Source organism: Mustela lutreola, chromosome 2 (assembly GCF_030435805.1).
Source record: "Mustela lutreola isolate mMusLut2 chromosome 2, mMusLut2.pri, whole genome shotgun sequence".
NCBI lineage: Eukaryota > Metazoa > Chordata > Mammalia > Carnivora > Mustelidae > Mustela > Mustela lutreola.
This window is the reverse complement of record NC_081291.1, coordinates 82,477,633-82,498,950: the sequence shown is the minus strand read 5'-3', so window position 1 is coordinate 82,498,950 and position 21,318 is coordinate 82,477,633. Positions and strand designations below refer to the sequence as shown.

Below are 21,318 nucleotides of genomic sequence, written 5' to 3'. Positions count from 1 at the left end.
TCTTGCAGAAATATCATTTGAAAGAGACAAATGGTGCGTTTTAGAATTTGGTCCATTTGAAACCGTGTTGTGTTTTGCTCTATTTCATAAGATGTCCATGCCAAGCATAGTCAGCGGATATGACCAGCGTTCTTGAAGAAACTGGCCACTTGATAAAGAATGCGAACAGTGGGTCAGAAGATGATGCTATAAGAATTGCTGCTAATAATGCCGGATTTAACATCCATTTTGGCTATGAGGTCTTTGAATCTCTAACTCTTCTCCTATAAGAACACTATAGATAGGACACTATATATAAGGACTATATATATATATATATATATATATATATATGGACACTATAGATAGTGTCTTTAATTGTTTAATTCCTATCACATCAGCTCTTTTGAGTGTCTTTGTTCACTTTTGATTCTATACTAAGCTGTTCTCTTTTTAGAATGTTGGATATAAAGTACTATATATAAGATAAAAGTAGTCAGAATTCTTCAAAACTGATATTGACTGACTTATAGAAAGCATCCATATTATGTGATTTTCTTTTTTCTTTCTTTTTTTTTTTTTTTTTAAGTTCTGCCTGTTTTAGGACTAGCCTTGGTTAGCCAGTGAGCTCCCCCGCCTTTGAGAACTAGGTGGGCGGGCCAGGCACCTGGAGATGAAACAGCGAATTTAGGGCGCGGAGCTTCATTAGGGGCCTAAGCGCCTGCTCCAGGCTCTCTCATGGCTCCCCAGTAGCTCTTGAGAGCTCTACCTGGTGATTATTTCAATTTTTACTACTCTTCAAGAAGTTCCTCCAAGTAGTGCGTTGGTCCTCACAATTTTTTCTTGTGAAGTATTGCCTTGTTTTCGTATCGTGTTTTCTGTGCGTTCACTTCTCCCTTCCACTACAACTCCAGCTCCCTGGGAGCAGGGAGCTCGTGCCGCCTGACTGGGATTCCTCAGCAAATGGTATGGTGCCTTCAGAAACAGTAGGATGTTCTGATGTCTGGGTGTTTGGGTAGATGGTTGGATGGACAGACAGCTGGACAGAGGGATTTCCTATAGGGCTGTTGATTTTAATCATAGTTACTATCATGGCTGATGTATACTGATTTTCCCTCCTTGTATGACTTGATCATAATTCTTCCCTTCTGTGTTTGGATTTCTAACCAGAATGTGTGACCAATAAAGACATTGAAATTGCTTAATAACATTCTCCCATGCTTCTCAAGTTCAAATGGAAAGTAGATATAGCCAAAGTAGTTTCTTGGCTGTCAGGAGAAATAGAAAAAGTGCCTGTATTCAAAATATCTTCCTGTCCCAAGTGCCAGTTCAAACCCTGTTCACCCAACATGCAAATGATAAAATGAAGTGATCTTCAGCTAACACATGAAGCAGTCTGGCTACGTGATTGTTAAAGCTTTAAAATTCTGCCCAGGAGGGCCTGTATCTAATTCCATAGGTCAGCCAGCCTGATGGATAGCACATTCTATTATATTTCTTTCCTCAGATCACAAGTATATTTTGTAGATGTAGCCAAGGAGCTAAGGCAGTGCTATTCCCATCCTGAGTGATGTAAAGTTGCAGATGGAAAACCCTTAGGCAGCAGTAGCCCCAAGGTCCCAGAAACTTTGGGCTACTTTAGGTACTTATTTTAAGGGAAATACAGAGGATAGTAAGATCTTTCTGCTGAATTAGCATCCAGGAACACTTGAACACAGTTTCAGTATACAAATCCCTCACCCATCTGCTTGCAGATATTTTTAGATCTAAGAATTCTATAGAGCAGTGCTTGGCAAACTACAGCCTGTGGGCCAAATCCAGCCTGCCATCTGTTTTTATAAATAAAGTTTTATTGGAACACAGCCACACTCATTTGTTTACATATTGTCTAAGGCTACTTTCATGCTACACTGTTAGACACCAGATAGCCCACAGATCCCAAAATAGTTACTGTCTTGCCCTTTACAAAAACGTTTTCTGACCCATGCCATAGAGATATGAACATTGGGATAGGAGTCAAGTTAAACTAAATGTAATCTGGCTCTGTTCTCTAACTGGGGATATTTGATCTTCTAACTACTTATGCCATTCTGAGTCTCAGTGGCTAGGCCTGTACCTGAATGAGCTAGGCTAGATTATATCTAAGGCTCCTTTTACTTTCTTTTTTTTTTTCTTTTTAAGATTTTTATTTATTTATTTGATAGAGAAAGACACGGCTAGAGAGGAGCTCCCACCGAGCAGGAGCCTGAAGTGGGGATTGATCCCAGGACCCTGGAATCATGACCTGAGCTGAGGGCAGTCACTTAACAATGGAGCCACCCAGGCACCCCACTCCTTTTACTTCTAAATATAAGTTTATTTTTTTCATTTCAGAGTTATAATAAGGCATAAGATGCCATCACTACTACGCTGAACCATAACACAATTGTCATTTTTCTAGATCAGAATTGGTCAAATATTAGCAATTTTATATGATTCAGCCTTTAGGAGGAGACCTTTTGCAGTTCAGAAGAGGGAAGAGAAATGATTACTGTTTTTCTGAGGGCCTTGGGGAGAGGATGCTGAGGAAACTATACACCGTAAGGTGGCTGGAGAAGTGGCAGAAAAAGGACAAGATGCCAAAAGTTCAGGCGGGAAACATCAAAATCGGTTAACTTTATACCCTGGCTAGTATCTTATTTTATTATTTCTTGCTACAGACAAAGTACACAAAAGCCGCTCAGATGAAAATCATTAAAAGAAGCCACTGTTAATGTGCAGTCTGTTAGCTAGCCCTTGAACAGGGAGCTGTTTTTGTCTTTGTTACAGCCTGAGGTTTAGAAAGACTGGGAAGAAGGGTAAGGTCTTAAAAGTTAAATGTTATACTTTCTCTTGGTTAAAATCAACCGTCGAGTTTTATTCATGTATTGAGGTTATTTAGGGAGGTAGCCGAATTCTATAAAATCTCAATAACTAACAAAACACATGTTTGGGTGGAAAAGCCAGCTGACCTGGAATGCATGTTGGGGAATGACTCCATAAAGAAGGTCATGTTATTGGACTATGGGACTTGCCGATGTTGCTCTCATAATCTGTACACATCCCGATTCTGCAGCTCAGCCAGAAAGAATAAATTCTCTTACCCCTGTAACAACGTTCTTTCAACACCATAGAATTATAAAAGCCTGAGAACCTTCTACCTTAAAATCTAGTGAGAACAATTTCCGTAGCAGCTACTGATATTACTTCCCCTCCTGACACTTCCCACCGTTCCCTTCTGATTCTCCAGCCAGCCTGGTCTCAAGGCCCACAACCTTAACTCTGTACATTTTTATCTTTTTTCCTAAAGTACACCGCTCCCCCACCCCCTGCAGTCCCATATATAAAAATGTCCTTGACCTACCTTCTCATTTACAGTCATTTAACCTCTCTGAATTTTTCTTCCATCAACTCTAAACTATTTTTATTTAAAGAATAGTCTTTTATAGTAATAGTATTCAAATGTTTTAGGGATAAAGGCCATGTATGAATTTGAAAGAAAAGCTGTTACTAGAAAGGGGTCCATTCAGATAGTCTCCAAGGCCTTTACAACTGAGGCAGGTTAAGGATTCTGGATGTCACAGTTCTGAGTTTCTCCTGCTCCTCAGGTCCTTTGCAGCCAACAGCACATCTTTCCTTGACGTGTGCCACTGGTGGACCCAGTTATGTAGCATGGAGCACTTGGCCATTGGTCTGACCATTTGTAACCACTCACAATTCTGAGGGAAAGATGTGGCCACTTTTCAGCAATTCTGCTCTCTAGAACTTTCTAATGTAAAGGAAAATAAATATTTTCAGGCAAGAAGTGGCCTGAAAACATTTTCTGTATGTGTATGTCCTTGTCTTTGTATTCTGACTTAAATCTTCACATTGTGGAGTTCTCTAGGAGGTTAGAAATCTGGAGACCTAGAAGAGAAGAGGGAGTGAAGATAAGTGATAAGAAAAACTAGCATGTATTGAGCACCAGTGTATAATCCGCCAAGCATTTAATGTAGTCATTCTTAATCTTTTTAATGGCTTCCTGATACTCTGGCCAGGCCATTAGCAATAATCCCATTTTGCAGATGAAAACTGTGAGGCTTAGGAAAAGTAAAGACCTAACACAGCTGGTTAATGTTGGCACCAGATGCCAAGGCCAAATCTTGGGGCCCCTAAGTGAATGTTTTTCCCAGTGTGTTGGGTAAAGAGGCCAGCTTTAACCCTCAGATAATCCCACAACTCCTCCATGGCTATCTCTTTCCCGTGATGCTTCAAGGACTCTTTAGAGATAAGGACATTTAAAGGAATTCACAACCTCTTTAGTTCCAGCCATTACCGTGGAAGCAGCTATTGGTTTTCATCCACACAAGGAATTGAGGGTGGGCCCCCTTGTCAGGAAGTCACTGTGGATGGCTCTGCTCAGCTCTGTCCTACAGGCAGAGATCCTGTCATCTCTAGGCAAGCACGACTCCCAACAGGAGGAAAGCCTGATATACTATGCCAGGGAACACTCAAAATTTAATGTTCCAGAGCTCTCTGTGAAAATTGGACAACTGTCCGTCTGTCTCTCTTTATGTTCCTTTCATGGCTGCTTGTTCTATTTTATTGCCACACATGTGCTTTTTTATAGGTTGTTGTAAGCTGGAAAATATTATTAACAGTGTTGGCTTCAGAGACTCTCTCAAAATGATCTCCATTTAACTCCATAATCTTAAAATGAGAGTTCTTTTCCCTGCTTCTTTAATGATCAGAAAGTGCTGTCCTGTCAAATATCACAAAATGGGCTATTCACTTAAAAAAATAAAAATCCCAGCCTTTTGGAGAGACAGACTGTGAGTCTCAGAGTTACCAATGACAGGACATAAATGGGTATTATTTCCATAACTTGTCTTAAGAGAAGCCATGTTCATGCAGCTTGTCTAAAGCAGGGTGTGTGGCCAGTTTGGAATTCTGTACTGCTTGTTAAAGACAACTGGCCCATAGGTGTTGGTCGTGTTTGGATTATATGCAGATTCATGGTAACTAAAACCAACTGGTTAATTCCACTTATCCAGCACCCTTTGCCCTGTAGCCTTGTGTTCTTTCTACTGTAAGTTATATTTGTCCTTAAGCATAAAAAATGACCCCACTGGACAGAGACCATCTCTAGTTTTAAGATATCTGGGGCTTAGTATGTTGTTGGGATTTAGTGAATGTCAAGTCTAATAGTATGGTCCACATGCACCTTTTTTATAAACCAGATAAAATAAGTCAAAGAAAATTGCTAGGAATTTGAGTAAACCGAGTATAACAATTTTGCTCATATTATCTGCCTTTGGTCATTAAGTACCTCTGAGTTGCTGAGGCTTAGGGAGGTCAAACACTTCTACCTAAATGTTTTAGAAGAAGTTTATGTTTCCGGTAGGATCTCACTCTTTCAGTGGTCTTCAGAGGTTTACAGCCACAGAGGTACTATGCAAGAGTCTTTTCCTTAAAGGCAGACACGAATTGATTACTTGAAGGCAGTATCTCTCTTCCCCAATAATAAAGGAATCTGTGTGTCTTCTTCTTGATGTCTTTACAATTTCCCCAGACTCTGGTCGAGTACAACATGTAATCCTTTGAATAGTTCTAATGAGGAGCTGGATTCATTCTGTTTGTTGAACTTTACCCCTAAGGGATCAGGAATATGTGAGCATGAATTAGAAATAGAAAGATTATTGTTCAGTTTCATCAAATTAACTACAATGCCCAAAGGAGAACCTCAACTCTAGCAGTGTGTTCTTGAATAGAAATAGGATTTCAGTCTACACCGACGATTATAAAAAGACGCATGGAGTTTCCTCTACTTACTTTTGCCAATGATTATTCCTAGGGATATATATATTCCTAGGGATATATATATATATACAAAAAAAAAGACCAAAAATGGAGGAAATAGAGTGATTAATAATAGATTCCTTTAGAAATTCTGTTTATCAGATAGTTAAACAGAGACATTTAAAAGAGAATTTTCGACCTTAGGAAGATTGAACCTTTGAAAATTGAAATCACTCTAATAGCTTTGAGTTGGCTATGACATATGAGACTTTCCATGTGTTCCAAATTTCTGTCCTGATGAATTCATCAATCTACAGCTCCTGTACATTTCAGATGAACTATTTTGGTCCTAATGATGAAAAACTCATGCCTATAACCTTGAGTGATAGGAGATTAACCTCCCATACGAGGTAGATGAACATGAGGACAGGTAAAATTGCCACCAGATGGCTGCCCTCTGGGCCATCTTCAGGATATGTCCCAAGCAGTACCACAGAAGCTCTCTGACACATGCTGTGTCATCAAAGTAATACAGGCCCCTATTCCACCTAAGAGCTCTATTTTCTATTTTGGCTCCCTCCAACATTTGAAGGGTTTTTGGTAACTTTAGTGGAGAAGAAAGAAGCGAGAGAGAAGGAGGCAAGAGGAAGTGTGGGAACAAAGGAAGAAAGGGAAGAAGGATGGAGGAGAAGAGAGAGAGAGACAGGAGAAAGACACTGACCCTGCTGTGTGGTCTCCAGGAACTTGAGGCCACCAGACCAACCAACGGCCAGTGGTACTAGCAGCACTCTTGCTTTTCTTCCTTTGCCATGAGAATAAGAATTAAAAGGGCTATCATTTATTTAGTGTGCTAACTGCATTACCTCTGTCTACCATCTGGAAAAAGGGAAGCAGAGAATCAAAGACTGAAATAACTAACTTTCCTAAGGTTGCTCCGACAAAAATGACGAGACTGGATTTCACTTCTTCTTGCTCTGACCAGTCCTCTTTTCACACCTCCATGTTAGAGGTGGATATTGAGGCATTGCAAAGGTTTTTAGGACACTCTGTCTGTCTTTAAGGATCTTGCACCCCTATGGGGAAATCATAATCACCCCAAATCATTTGGATTGTTCTGATTGTTCTCTACTCTCTAAGGCCTTGATTTTAAAAAGTTTGCATCAACCCCTGCCCACCACGTACCTACTGTGCATGTGTTAATTTACTATACATGTCCTGTTCTGCTGTCTTTAGTTCCTAGCTTTCCCTTCTCTACTCATCTGTTCATCTGATGCCTGGTATACAATGGAAACTCATTTAAGGTTCACAGAATGACAAATCAATGGATCTTGCTGATGGGGGATTTTGACAGTTTGCGGAGGTACTTATGGACGTCACAATGATTGGTAGCACTCTAGGCATTTAGGGAGCAGGAGCTAGGAGGCTGACCATCTTGCACTGTGCACAATAGTTGCAAATAATAAAGAATTACTTCGTATCCTCATTGCCTTCCCACTGTCCCACCAGACGTTCATGTGAAGAACACTCCCCCCAAAATAAATTATGATTAACTGAATTTACCCATAACTCCATTTTTACATATAAATGCAAAATATTATGTGCTTTTATTATCCTGTGAATTATTTAGAACTATAACTGCTGTGTAGATGGAGAGTAGGCAGATCTTTATTTTGTTTGGAATGTTTCTAAGAGTCATTTCCAATTTCAGATAATCATGTCACTGACCACAGGGTATGCTTCATAATTGACTTACCAATACCACCTGTTTTTATCAATCTGCATTTGTAGGTAAAATATTCACTGTAATTCTGCATGTGGAGGCAAGGCTCTTACTGCTTCCTTATGCCTGAGCATTTATATATTGAAATAACACTTATTTTATTTTAAGTTACCTTCTTTTGGGACACCTGGGTGGCTCAGTCAGTTAAGTGTCTGCCTTTGGCTCAGATAATGATCCCAGAGTTCTGGGATCAAGTCCCACATCAGGCTCCTTGCTCAGCGGGGTTCCTGCTTCTGCCTCTACCTGCTGTTCTCCCTGCTCATGCTCACTCTCTTGATCATTCTCTCTCACTCTGACAAATAAATAAAATCTTTGGGGAAAAAAAAAAAAAAAGTAACCTTCTTTGAATTCATCCTTGACATTGTAGTCAGGGCCATATATCGATATCTTTGAAATTATATGTATAGGTGGGCTATATTATTTATGACTTCCATTTTGAGATAGTAAAGCAGGTGTTATAAAATATGTTACTAAAAGAAGCAGTACATTCAGTATCTTGAAGATTGCTGGAATGAGTGGATAGATAGATGAATGACCACATGAATGAATGAGGGAAGAATAATCAACTGGGTCAACTACACTGCTCAGAAAGTAAATGTTCTACCTATTGAAAGGAAGTTTATAAAGGACAGCAAAAGGTTTGTAAAACCAAATCTGACAATTATTCTGGGTATGGGGCAGTAGCATCGCACTGGGAAAAACAGAAAACCTGTGGACAGTAGGAAAGTGTTTCATGCTCCCCATCTTGGAAGGCATGCGGGGCCGGCAAGGAACCAGCCAGTCCTTCCTTGCCCCAATTCTTGTAAACCATGTCTCCAGGGTATACAAAAGGGAATCAAATGTATTTTTATTCATTAATTTACTCTTCCAGTATTTTATTTTGCACATACGTATTAGGTATTGGGTAGGCACCTTAGAGTATCTCTGATGGTTTGCTGGGTTAATTTATCAGAGTAATTGATTCTTACTTGTGTATCATGTCAGCATCTACCTCCAGAAAATGCTCAACATCACTAATCATCAGGGAAACGCAAATGAAAACAACAATGAAGTATCATCTCACACCTGTCAGAACGGCTAAAGTAAAAAACACAAGAAATAACAAAGATTGGTGAGGGTGTGGCAAAAAAGAAACCCTTGTGCAGAGCTGGTGGGAATGCAAGCTGGTACAGCCTCTGTGGAAAAGAGTATGAGTGTCCTCACAAAATTAAAAGTAGAATTACCCTATGCTCCAGTAATTCCACTATGGGGTACTTACTTAACAAACAAAATGAAAACACTAATTCAGAAAGATATATGCACCCCTAAGTTTATTGCAGCATTATTTACAATAGTCAAGATATGGAAGCAACCCAAGTATCCATCTATAAATGAATGGATAAGAATGCAGTGTATATGAGCATGCACTTCATGTACACACACACACACAGAGGACTATTATTCAGCCATTAAAAAGAATGGTATCTTGTTATTAGTAACAAAATGAAGGGATCTAGAGGGTTTAATACTAAGTGAAATAAATCAAAGAAAGACAAATATGATTTCACATGTATGTAGAATTTAAGAAACAAACAAAAAAGACAAAAACAAAAACAAACAAACAAACAAAAACACCAGACTCCTACATATAGAGAACAAACTGGTGGTTGTTAAGAGAGAAAGTGGTGGTATGGATGAAACAGGTGAATGGGGTTTAGAATACACTTATTGGGATGAGCACAGAGTAATGTATAGAATTTTTGAATCATTATATTGTGTTATATAATCATTCTGTACATATAAAACTAAGGTAACACTGTATTCATTATACTTAAATTTAAAAAATTCTACTTCCAGGATGCCTGGGTGGCTCAGTGGGTTAAAGCCTCTGCCTTCGGCTCAGTTCATGATCCCAGGGTCCTGGGATCAAGCCCCGCATCGGCCTCTCTGCTCAGCGGGGAGCCTGCTTCCTCCTCTCTCTCTCTGCCTGCCTTTCTACCTATTTGTGATCTCTGTCTGTCAAATAAATAAAATAAAAATCTTTAAAAAAAATTCTGCTTCCAGTGATACATCATTTTAGGATTTATCAGAACTATTATAGATTGAATTTGCATATCACAAAAGATGTTGGAGTCTTAACCCTCAGTGTGCATGAATGTAACTTTACTTAGAATCTTCTCAGATGATCAAGTTAAGATGAAGTCATTAGGGTGGGGCCTAATCCAATATGACTGTATCCTTATGAAAAGGGGTCATTCAGTCAGAAAAACAGAGATAAAGGGAAAGTTCCACATAAAGGTCGGAGTTATGCTTCCACAAGACAAGAAATGCTAAAGATTGCCAGCCAATGAGCAGAAAGTAGGGGAGTGGCGTGGAACAGATTTCCCGCCACAGTCCTCAGAAAGAAGCAAGCCTGCTTGCCCCTTGGTTTGGGACTTCTGCTATCCAGACCTATTTGGGTACTCTGCCATAGCAGTCCTAGGGAACTAATAAGGACTCTTAATTTGAAACTCTACCTTCCTACCATTGAAGAAGGAAACGCTGTGCTTTTGATCTTTTCCCCCTCTGAAAGAATCTAGTAATTTAGCTATTTTCTCATAATTTTATGCTCATAATGACTGACTTTTTCTGCATTATGTGGCTGCTTTGGCTTGGACTAATGAATATTATTTCAGGATAGTGATTTTTGTTTGTTTTTGTTTTTGTTTTTTTCCCCCTTCATAGCCAATCTCCCTTGATTCTGGTGGATACAAGTCCATGATCATGAATCACAATGGTTATGTATTTATTTTTTTAATGAATATGTCTCTATTCCCTGGTTTTATTTTGGTCCTATCCTTGGATGCTAAATTCCCACCCCTTTTCTTGACCTTCACATATTTTCTTTAATATCTGTTATGCTCTTAATTTTAAAGAGCAAATTTTGCCTCATGACTCTGCAGAGTTACTCGTCATTGTTATATTGGAACCTATGGAGTCCTGCAGAAGAATCATTCATATTACAAATTCATATTTCAAGTTCCAGTCACTGAAGGTTTATTGGTGGCAGTGATCTTACTATAATTATTGGTTATTCATTATCTCAAACATCATGTTATTTGCTCATCCAGCAGCCCTGGGCACTCCGGCACTCTTCCTTCAATCCTGTACTCTTCTCTTATATACTTAGACCTAGTTTTGTCTTATAGTTACTTCCTTCTGTACCATGGTCTTTATGCCTACCCCCATTAATTCTCCATATCTGGGACTTTTTAGTTACTTACGACCAAAAGCATTTTAAAATAGTTTGGGAGCCACCTAAGGTTGTGCCACGCATAAGCTTCAGGATTCTGGGCCTCATGAAACCCTTCTGGAAAGTGGGTGCCTGGGCCACTGTCTTCTTCTATAATAAGATAAATTTAAGAATATGAAAATATGCATATATAGAGTTGCTTTTTGTTCAGTTTGTTAAAATCTCAAAAAGCCATCTTATTGATAAAAATGACCCCTTTCCAAGGAGAGTGCATGTTGTTAAGATATTTTGCCAAATGCCAATAAGTTTTGCAAAGGTTTGGATGAAACAAAATTTCTAGGGAGTTCTGGGATGAAGGACAGTGATCATCTGTGACCCTATGGGCACTAATGACAGCAGTAAGTTATGTGGCCATTATTTATGGTGAGTTGCCAAAGGTCATGCTATTGAGAAGTACTGTTCCCATGCTACCCTTAACCTTGGGGAGCTTACAGTCAAAGGCAACCATACTAATTAGGAAAAGTTCATCTGTTGAACCAAAAATGGTATTCATGGAAAGAATTTGGGGGTGGGAGGTGTCTAAAAAATGGGGCAAGGCAGGTTGCTCTTTGCAGCCCCCAACCTAGGTCCTGGAACATAGTTTTTTTAAAACCTCTGTGTACTTCAGTTTCCTGACCTGTCAAATGAGGATAATAAGGATAACTTCCAAGGGTCACAGTGAGATGTCCATTAGATGACGCATGGAAGAGTCTACCAGCACTGTCCTGTTACCGGTGCTTATGCTGTTGACCACAGAGCTGCCACAGTGAAAAACCTTATCAGTAGTAGGAGTCCTTGTTGTTACCTGTCCTCTGCACTCGCAAACACCGATGCTGTCACAAGACTGACATTCTTACACTTGCTTCCAAAACATAAATGTTCTCCACGCACAGGTACTTTCTCATATTTCCTAGAAGTCTGAATTAGGCATATGGAAGTTTTCACGTCCCAGTTTGTACCTTGCCAAGATTTTCCTCTAAGCCAGAATTCGCCAGGAGGTGGTCTGGCACTTGAGTATTCGAAAGGACTCTCTTTCATGAGTAACTGTGGTCTGCTGAATAATTTTATATTGATCACAAAGAAGCCACATCCAGGAAAGACATGTGTATTCGAGGTTCTGGTTCACGGACGAGCTCCTTTCAGAGTTGGAGAACTTAGGCAAAAGCTGAACCTTCCTGTCTTTTCAGGGCCTGCAGGCTCTGCGGGTCACTTTGTCTCTGTAAACCATCTCAAATAATGCTTGACTGAATTTCAATGATGTGTGTAATAATGACATTTCTCAAGCTTTATGGTTTTGCTTCTACTAATATCAAGCTACTCTAATAGTGCTTGAATGGTTGTGAAGTTGGCCAGTCCAAAGAAAGATACTTAAGGAAAAAAGTTGTCTTGACATTTCATACAATGATGACCACATGGTTAAAATGAAAGGCTCTCCTTCAGCATACTTAGCAAACCCCTTTTATCAGAATGACTTAAAGGAATATTTGACAGGACAGGGATTAGGGATTTCCATGAGTTCTGATGGAAATCTCTGAAATATGAAGTGGCCTTCACATCATCCTTGACTATTGTTCTGATCACCTACAGGCAATTTTAGGATTTCTTTCTTCTTCCACAAAAAATCTTATTCCAGAACCAAAGCCAAAATAAAAGGAGCCAATAGTAGCATTTTGTTCAGTTCTGAATCCCCTAATGGGTTAAGTATATACATATTGCTGCAAAGGTTAACCTGATCTTTAGTACTGGCCACAATTTCTTGATCCCTGCTTTGAGGACAGAAAGTAAAGATACGTGACTGGTATTGGGCAAACAGAGAAGTGCTCTAAAATAACAGAAAAAGACAAGACTTGACTCCAGGAATCCAGCATTCCCACTGCAAACACAATGGGCAAAGACAGAACATAAAGAATACGTAAAGAACTTGTAGAATCAGAAGAAAAAGACAAATAATTCAAACCAAAAAGATACAGTGGATTTTATCCTACTCAAAAAGAATTAAAACATATCATATCAACTTCTCATTAATAATTAAGGGAATATAACTCAAGTCCACATGCATACAAGTTACATGAATTTAAGTGTGGTGACAATACCAAGTGTTGGAGAGAATGTCAGTCAACAGATACTGTGAGATATATTGCTGGTGAGAGTCTAAATTGCTGTCATCATCTTGGAAATGGCTCACATATCCTATAAAATTGAATACTAAGATTTCCTACTACTGAGTCATTCGTCTTCTAGGTAAAGTATCCTAGAATATCTCTAATAGGAATACCAGGATTTATGTTTGAGAAACATAAATAGCACTGTTTGTGAATTGTAGGAAATTAGATACCAACCAAATATTTATGAACAGACAAATGCAAAAATAAGCGGTGGCACAGTCACTAAATTTAATACTATCCATCACTGAAGATGAAGTTCTAGACAACACCATAGAGAGATCACAGAAATGTAGTGTTGAGTTGAACAAATTTTTTGGCGATATATAGGATGGTAATATTTCTTATAAAATCAAAAGAAGTACTGTTTAGAGAAATATATGTAATGAAACTGTCCGTTAAGAAGAAAATGATAAAGATCAAATTCCAGGTACCAGATACCTCCTAATGGTTAAGCAGAATAGGTACGTGAGCGGGACAGAGAAAGAGCACCTGGGAGTCTACAGCAGAAGAAATACAGTTCTAAATGTTAAATACCTATTAGTATATTGTATCGTATGCACATAGGTTAGGTTTGTTTTTGCAGTTATCAAATATATATTAGAAAGATAAACTATCATTAAATCTATGATGTGCTAGAACCAGAAGACAGGAAAGGTAGAGAAAAATGACAGTAGCCTGAAACCGAAAATTCACATTCTGAAAAAAAGCAAATGGCCAACGAAAATTTTTTTTTTTAATTTCAGTCTTAAAAGTAATGGTACAAATGCAAATTTAAAAATGAAATGCAAATTAAGATTTTATTTCTTACTAAGGAGAAGGCAAAGATTTAAAAGAAGGATCCCATTGTTATTCAGGCTGCAGAGAAACACACTCAGTGCAACCTTGATGGGGAGAATGAAAATTGATACATCCTTTCTATGGAATAATTTTACAGTAAATGACAAGGGCTTTAAAATATTCATACTGATGGCTTTGCATTTTTGCTTCTGTGAATTTATTGGGAAGAAGTAAATGTTTTAGCATGCTTGGGAAAATAGGTATTAGCACAGACTTGTTTATTTAAAAAAAAAAAAGAAAAGAAAAGCTGGAGACAACCTTCCTCACTAATAAAAGATGACTGATTAAAATAGAGAATGAAGATAATAAGCAGACCTTTAAAATTTTGATGGGGAAACGAATATATTGACATGAAAATGCTCAGTGAAAAACACAAGTTACAGAACTTATAGAACAGTAAAAGTTTTAACTATTAAGATTTAGGTATTCAGAATACTTAATATTTTTTATTTTAGCAGATATATATTGCATACTTTGGCGGGTGTTTTGTGGGTTTAGGACAGAGACTGAAGAGCATATTCATAGTTTTTATTTCTGGATCATGGAATTATCCGTAATATTCTTTCTGTCTTTATTCAGGGGTTATGCTCACCCTGATCACCTCACTGCTCAGTGCCGGACCCATAGTAGATGCTCACTAAATAAAAGTAGAGATACTTTTTATTGTGTTAATTCAGTTAATTTACCTGAAACAAGTATTCTACCTACATCACTATCCTAGTATTTGAGGTGTCCCCTTAAAGGTGTTCATGCCTGAGTCCATTTCATTTCCAAGGGACATTTCATTTCATTTCAGAGGAACATTTGCATTTTGAAATAGTAACTTTTAAGCTAAGGTCCTGGCTTCACAGTGGTAGAGGCTCAGCAGGGGTAGAATTTCCAAGGAAATATTTTAGAGTATGAAACTTATTCTCTCAGCTTCTTGAAAGCTATGGTATCCGTGTACTCCAGCCATGTCCAAGGCCTCTTTTGTGCTAACAGATTGCAGTTAGATTATAAATGTTATTAGCATCCCTATATATATAAATCATAATTACCACCTATGTGAAACTATAGATATCATTTTTTACTACAAATTGGTGAATATTTTTTAATTAACTCATTTATATCCTATTTTATTTGAGAAAAAATTTTATGACAGCTTATAAAAAATATATGTATACCTTTTAAAAAATTATAAAGAAGCATATTTGGGGAAAGAGAGAATAAATATTAGGAAAATGGATTGAAACCAACTTGAGGCCAGTGCATTAAAATGCATCCTACGAGGTATATAATAAACGTTGCTCAGATGACCTAAAAGCCTATCCCAAAAAGAGGGTCCCCACAGTCATATCATTGATAGGGTTCATAAAATGAAGTCACCTAGCCTTCTAGAGAAACACATCCCAAAGATATAGTAAATCCAACTCTGTTTATGTGTGTTCATGTTTTTAATAACATCCCTCAATGTAGGCCAAATTAATCATTCCAAAGCTCAGTCAGGGAAAGCAGGTCCCTGCGGGGGTCCCAAACAATGTCTCCAGGTACACAGCTCTCTCACAATCCGAACCTAATCCAAAAATAAATATTAGAGTGTCAAGATAAATAAATGGTCTTCATAGCCTTCAGGCAGTTCTCCATAAAAACTGTTTTCCTCGGCCAAGGATTTTTGTGAGCACTGAAAAGCCATGAATTTGAGGTTATACTCCCTCGACAAGGACCAAGGAGCTGAAGGTCTGCCCCACCCGTAGGAATAGGGTTTTCCCTCACAGAACAATTCTGAATCCACGCCAAAGGGCACCAGATCATGGAAAATGTTGAGCAGCATATTTAAAAGCATAGACCTTGGAGTCAGAAAAACCTGCATGTGACCCAGCTGTATGACCTTTGGATAAATCATCTCCCCTCTGCCTGTCCTCTTGGCATTGTGCGGCCCCAATTTTATCTGCCTGGAAGTAGGGCTAGCATTAACACTGAATGAAAGACTGCTTGGAGGTGCCCTGCATAGAGCTTCAGCTTGGGACATGTATAAGGAGGCAGGAAGTTATGAGAAGAGGAGGAATGTGAAGTACTTGAAGAGAAAGTGAAAATGGAAAATAATAATATCAAGAGTGAAGACTCTTTGTCATAGAAGGACAGCTACCTCAGCAGAAGCGACTGGATTCAAGGATGCATTGTCATCTGCTGGATTAATCTTCTTGGGCCACTGGAAGGAATAGTGGGTGAATGCACTCCCCTGCACCCCAGCCCTCCCCCACCCCAGCTGCATCCCCCGGAAACACACTTTCAACTGGGACTGGAGGAGACATTTTATGTGATTAAATATTGAAGCCCTCTTTTGTGTGGTCATTAAGGTCCTGATGTGTGCAGTAATATGATGTTTTTATTTGAGGGGAAATATGATGTATTCCCTAATCCTATTGTGGACTTGCATTACAGAGCCCAGCAGGAGAGGTTTAACTGGCAAGTTCTCTCCGAGGTCACGGGGTGCCACATTTTTTTCATGGAAAGCTTCAACTGCTCAACTAAAGAATGTGTTTCTTTAACAGGCAAATGAAAAAGAGACTGCTGGGTGATTCCTTGAGGTATGCTTAATTAATTCCAATCTATTAATGACGGCAATTTTCTAGTTTCAGATGATAAATGGCAGCCCTTTCTAAAAGGCATCTTGAAGAGAAAGGATCTTCTCCCCACCCCCAGATTTTTTTTTTCCTTTGTCCTTGGCTACTTCTGTCGCTTGCTGCTCAGAATAAGCTCACATCAGTAATAGTCATAAATGATTTACAAAAGTAATTCCTGTCTAATCACTTGGGACTTGGAGGTTTTATGATGTTGCCAGATGTGCCATCAAAAAAAAAAAAAAGTCATCCGGTTCAGAAACTTGTGATAAATCGAGTCAGAATCCATTAATTCCCTGAAGGCAACTGGTTGGTTTGCATGCATTCGTGTTGGGGCTTTGCCCGTCTTCTTCCTCTTCTCTTTATCCCGCTGTTCAAGTGAATAGAAGACAAAAAGAATTCTGTAACTACAAAGTTCCTGAGAAGAGGTTAGCGTTTAGTAAAGACCCTAGCACAACTTTTCATATTTCTCTTAGGGGAGAAGCGGACATTTATTCCAAAGGGTGGGAGGGAAAATGTGAAAAGCTCCAGGTAACCCTATTTCTCACATAGATTCTGTCACTAACAATGGGGTGTTTCTAATATTCTCCTCTTTTGAGTGGAAGTTTCCCACAGGATTCATATGTACTTCCTCTGGACCCTCCCCCCATGAGTGTTCTGCCGCTAATAAGGAATTTCAGTTATTCTACCTTATAAGTGGTTGGTTAGCAGTTTAAACATTTTCCCCTCCCATGAAACTGTCATCTTATTGAGTGTGAGTCCCACATTTTCTCCAACTATACTTCAGATGATGTCTTTCATCAGGGAGAGTCTGACTAATTTTGGTGAATGAAGGAAAGAATCCCCAAATGGATGACTGAGAATATTCTTCCCAAAGCATGTGAGGGAGTAAGTGGAAAGATCCATATGGAGCTTCTGAAACCACTTTGTTGAATTGCATACAGTAACCAAGCTGGGCAGTAGAAGACTGAATCAGCTTGTACCCTCCACCCAAGGACTTGAAATGGTACCTTCCCAACCAGGAGTTCTATGCTCCCAAATTACGGTCTCTCCGTGGAGATTAAATTTTCTGTAATCCAGTGTAACAAGGCACAGTAATGTGCTTGGATGGCAACTCTGTAGGGAGAAAGATCCCCCTGTTGTCTCTGATTACAAAGTCAAGGAATGTGGTGAATTTGCTGATGTATAGGTTTTCTCTAAACATAAACACAGGCGAGGAAGGGGGCAGGGAATGCGGAGTCCTTTTGGGGAATAGACTGAGTGTTGACATATTTCAGAGTCAGGAGGTGCTTATTTAAACAGCTTTGCAGAAGTGTACCAATGGCTAAGAGCTTTGAGTGTTCAAAATCTAATATTTACATAATTCTTCATCTTTGGCTTTTAAAGGACATAAAGATAGTATTTTTTTCCCCCAGTGACTGTAAATATCAGAATAGGAGTCACAAACGTTTTTGATAACATTCTGTCAATACAACTAAATAACCTCTCATAGTTGAATAATTTATAGATCAAAGAGAGGGAAGCACTGTAGCCTCCTGGGGCCCCTCATAAACATTATTCTCCAGATTTCCTGCCACCCTTTTAAAAAGATTTTGATGGGGGGCACCTGGGTGGCTCAGCGGTTTAAGCCTCTGCCTTCAGCTCAGGTCATGATCTCAGGGTCCTGGGATCAAGCCCCACATCGGGCTCTCTGCTCAGCGGGGGGCCTGCTTCCCCCTCTCTCTCTGCCTGCCTCTCTGCCTACTTGTGGTCTCTGTCTATCAAATAAATAAACAAATAAATCTTAAAAAAAAAAAAAAGATTTTGATGGGTAGAGATGAATATAATTGCTTTAAAACTATTAGTCAATCATATTGGGGAGTTAACTGTGTTTTCAAGGACTATATTTATAATGAAGATAGTTAGACATTAGCCACTACAACTTGGATGGCTTTCTCATGTTAATTATTAGATACCCTAGCTTATAATTTATTTTAAAGCACGTGTTTGTTGAATAAAAATAGCTCATCAATGTCCCAATATTGGGGCATCAGAATATATCAGAGTGTAATCTATCTAAAGTATAACTCTAGAAAGTTAAACTGTGTTTTCCTCACTTTTAGTTTGGTTTTGGCCCATATGCATGCACAGTTTTATATCACGGTAGTCTTGAAGCAAAGACCATTTTTAATTATGGTTCTATTTTTCTTTCTATTACAAATGCATGCTGTTGCTTGTTACTCTGTTGAATGTTGTTGAAGATATTGCTTGCTTTATTCAACACGTTGTCTTCACGAGCCATTAGAGGGGAAAGATCTTTTTCATTTTCTATCACACAGTCATGTTTCTAGTGAGGGAAAAAAAAAATCATTGTATGGCATTGAGACTCATTTGGTGATCACATCTCCCTTTCAATGCTGCTTCCTGGGAGGCTTAGAGTCACCTTTGTAGTTTACTTTTTTTCTTTTTTTCTTTTTATAGATTTTATTTATGAATTTGTCAGAGAAAGCACAAGCAGGCTCCCCACTGAGCAAGGAGCCCGTTGTGGGACTCCATCTCAGGACCTGGGCTGAAGGCAGATGCTTAACCAACTGTGCCACCCAGGCGTCCTGTGTAGTTCACTTTAAACACAGACTAATGGTGATCATTTCCCAGATTTCCTGCCTTTGTGCTTTGCATTTTCTCTCTCTTATCCAGTTCTACTCTGTTCGACCAGTTTTCTGTTTTAGTCCAGTTCCTTTTATGTATGTTCTATAAAGCACTTAAAATTCTTTTTACAGCAATTTTCCTTTTATTATTATAATATGTGCTTCGTCATTATTGTTTTAGTTTCTGTATGACATTCTGTGGAGTGGAGGTAAATTATTATATGCTCTTCAGCATTTAAGATGTTTCCTTTTTTTTCTACTGATGTGGAAAATAATAACTTTCACATCCAAGTTTTTTCTTATGTCCATTTTTTGTAAAGATTTTATTTGAGGGAAGGGATGTACACACAAGAAGGGGGAGAGGCAGAGGGAAAAAGAGAGAATCTCAAGCATGAAGCTTGATGTGGGGCTCAGTCCACAGCCCTGAGATCGTGATCAGAGCCTAAATGAAGAGTTAGATGCTCAATGGACTGAGCCACCCAGGTGCTCCTTCTTATGTCCATCTTTTAAAATATTTTTAAAATATTCTTCTTTCAAAGAAAATATTTTTCTTTGGATAAATTTTCAAGAATGGAATGGCTTACTCAAAAATTTTGCTCTGGGAACCAACCTCAGTCTAATTTTGCCCTTTTTTGAAAATAGGTAGGAGGATTAATCCATGATAAATCTGTATTTATAAGTAAACTAGAGGATGCAATTACTGCTGAAAATTTACTTCTTATTGGAAGTAATTGAAACTTCACATTCCATTCTACTCAGTGACTATCTCACTTCTGTGCAGTAAAAGGGCAAAGTGACTGTGGGCTTCAGGAGTCTTAACAATCCTCTTTGATTAATGGAAGAAAAATTACTGAAAATAAAGTAAATATTCAGTAAAATATTACATAGAGACTAAGTGTGACCTTTTAATATGGCTCTAATAAGATTTAAAACTTTGTGTAAAGAACCTACCATGTTCTTTAGTGATTTAGCATTTAGTGTCTCCCTTTACCATGTATATTTTCCATCTGTGGTTCATAACTGAAGGTAGAACTGTCCCCTAAAAGCATTTGGAGAGGTAGGTTTGGCCTTTTTTGGTTTGTCATTTACAACTGAAGGCTGCCATTGGCAGATTATGGGTGCCGGCCAAGCCAAGTGTGTTCAACATCTTTACTGCACCAGAAGGGCCCGTACCACACACAAAAAAAATTGTTCTGATCAAAATGTCAGCAGGCTCCATTGAGAAATACAAGTGTCTGTAAACTGGTCTTACTGAACCTCAGAAAAAGGTGGTTGACTTGGAGCCTGGTCCATTGTACACAAACACTTGCTGAGCACCCACGGTATGGTATACAGTATGCCTGGTAGGCACTCCTCAAGGCACTTAGAATATACACGTGAATGAAACAGAGTCAGTCCCTCATGAAACTTACACACTCTAAAAAGAGGCTCGTAATAAATCTGGCTTTAGGACATGTCGATGGAAAAAGCAATATGTAAAGCTTCATTCACCATATTACCAAATATGCAAAAAGAAACCAAGTGGTAGCTAACACTGCATGCAATAGAAAAGCATTCTCTCCCTTGGTCAATCAACCCACCCCTTTTGATTTTGACTGTTTTGACTTAATTGTTTGTCTCTCTCTTCCACCAATCCCACCTTTCCTCAAACCCATGACTTTACATTCTACCTAAACCACAGAAAAATCATCTCTTGTGAAATAGAAGCCATCCTGCCTTGGGTGTTTAGACATCTCAAAGACTGTTCCACTGTAGAAAGGAGTCTTTAAAAAAATTAATTTTGGGACGCCTGGGTGGCTCAGTTGGTTAAGCGGCTGCCTTCGGCTCAGGTCATGATCCCAGCGTACTGGGATCGAGTCCCACATCGGGCTCCTTGCTTGGCAGGGAGCCTGCTTCTCCCTCTGCCTCTGCCTGCCACTCTGTCTGCCTGTGCTTGCTCTCGCTTCTCTCTCTATGACAAATAAATAAAATAAAATCTTTAGAAAAAAAATTAATTTTAAACAAAAAAATAAATCTGCTAGCACTGGAGTAAAAAGTTAAGAACATTAAAACATTAAGACCCTAAGAAGTTCAGAAATCACTTCTCTGTTCTATCAAACTGCAATCTGATTGTGCTTTTTATTGTTTTATATGTTTCAATTAACTCAATTGTAATTGCTTGTCAGCATTTCATTCTAAGCAATAAATTTGTCATAAAAAAGAGTAGAAATAATCAAATTTCACTGTTCATCATTTTAGTGTTTGTTCCCCTTATCTATTCCTGCTACTTTGGAATATATTCTCT

At 38.7% G+C, this 21,318-nt stretch overlaps 1 protein-coding gene across 1 annotated transcript in view; it reads left to right on the top strand.

Annotated features, from left to right (window-relative positions):
• RARB (retinoic acid receptor beta) overlaps positions 1-21,318 on the top strand; it is a 378,824-nt gene that overhangs the window by 555 nt on the left and 356,951 nt on the right. The window lies entirely within an intron of this gene.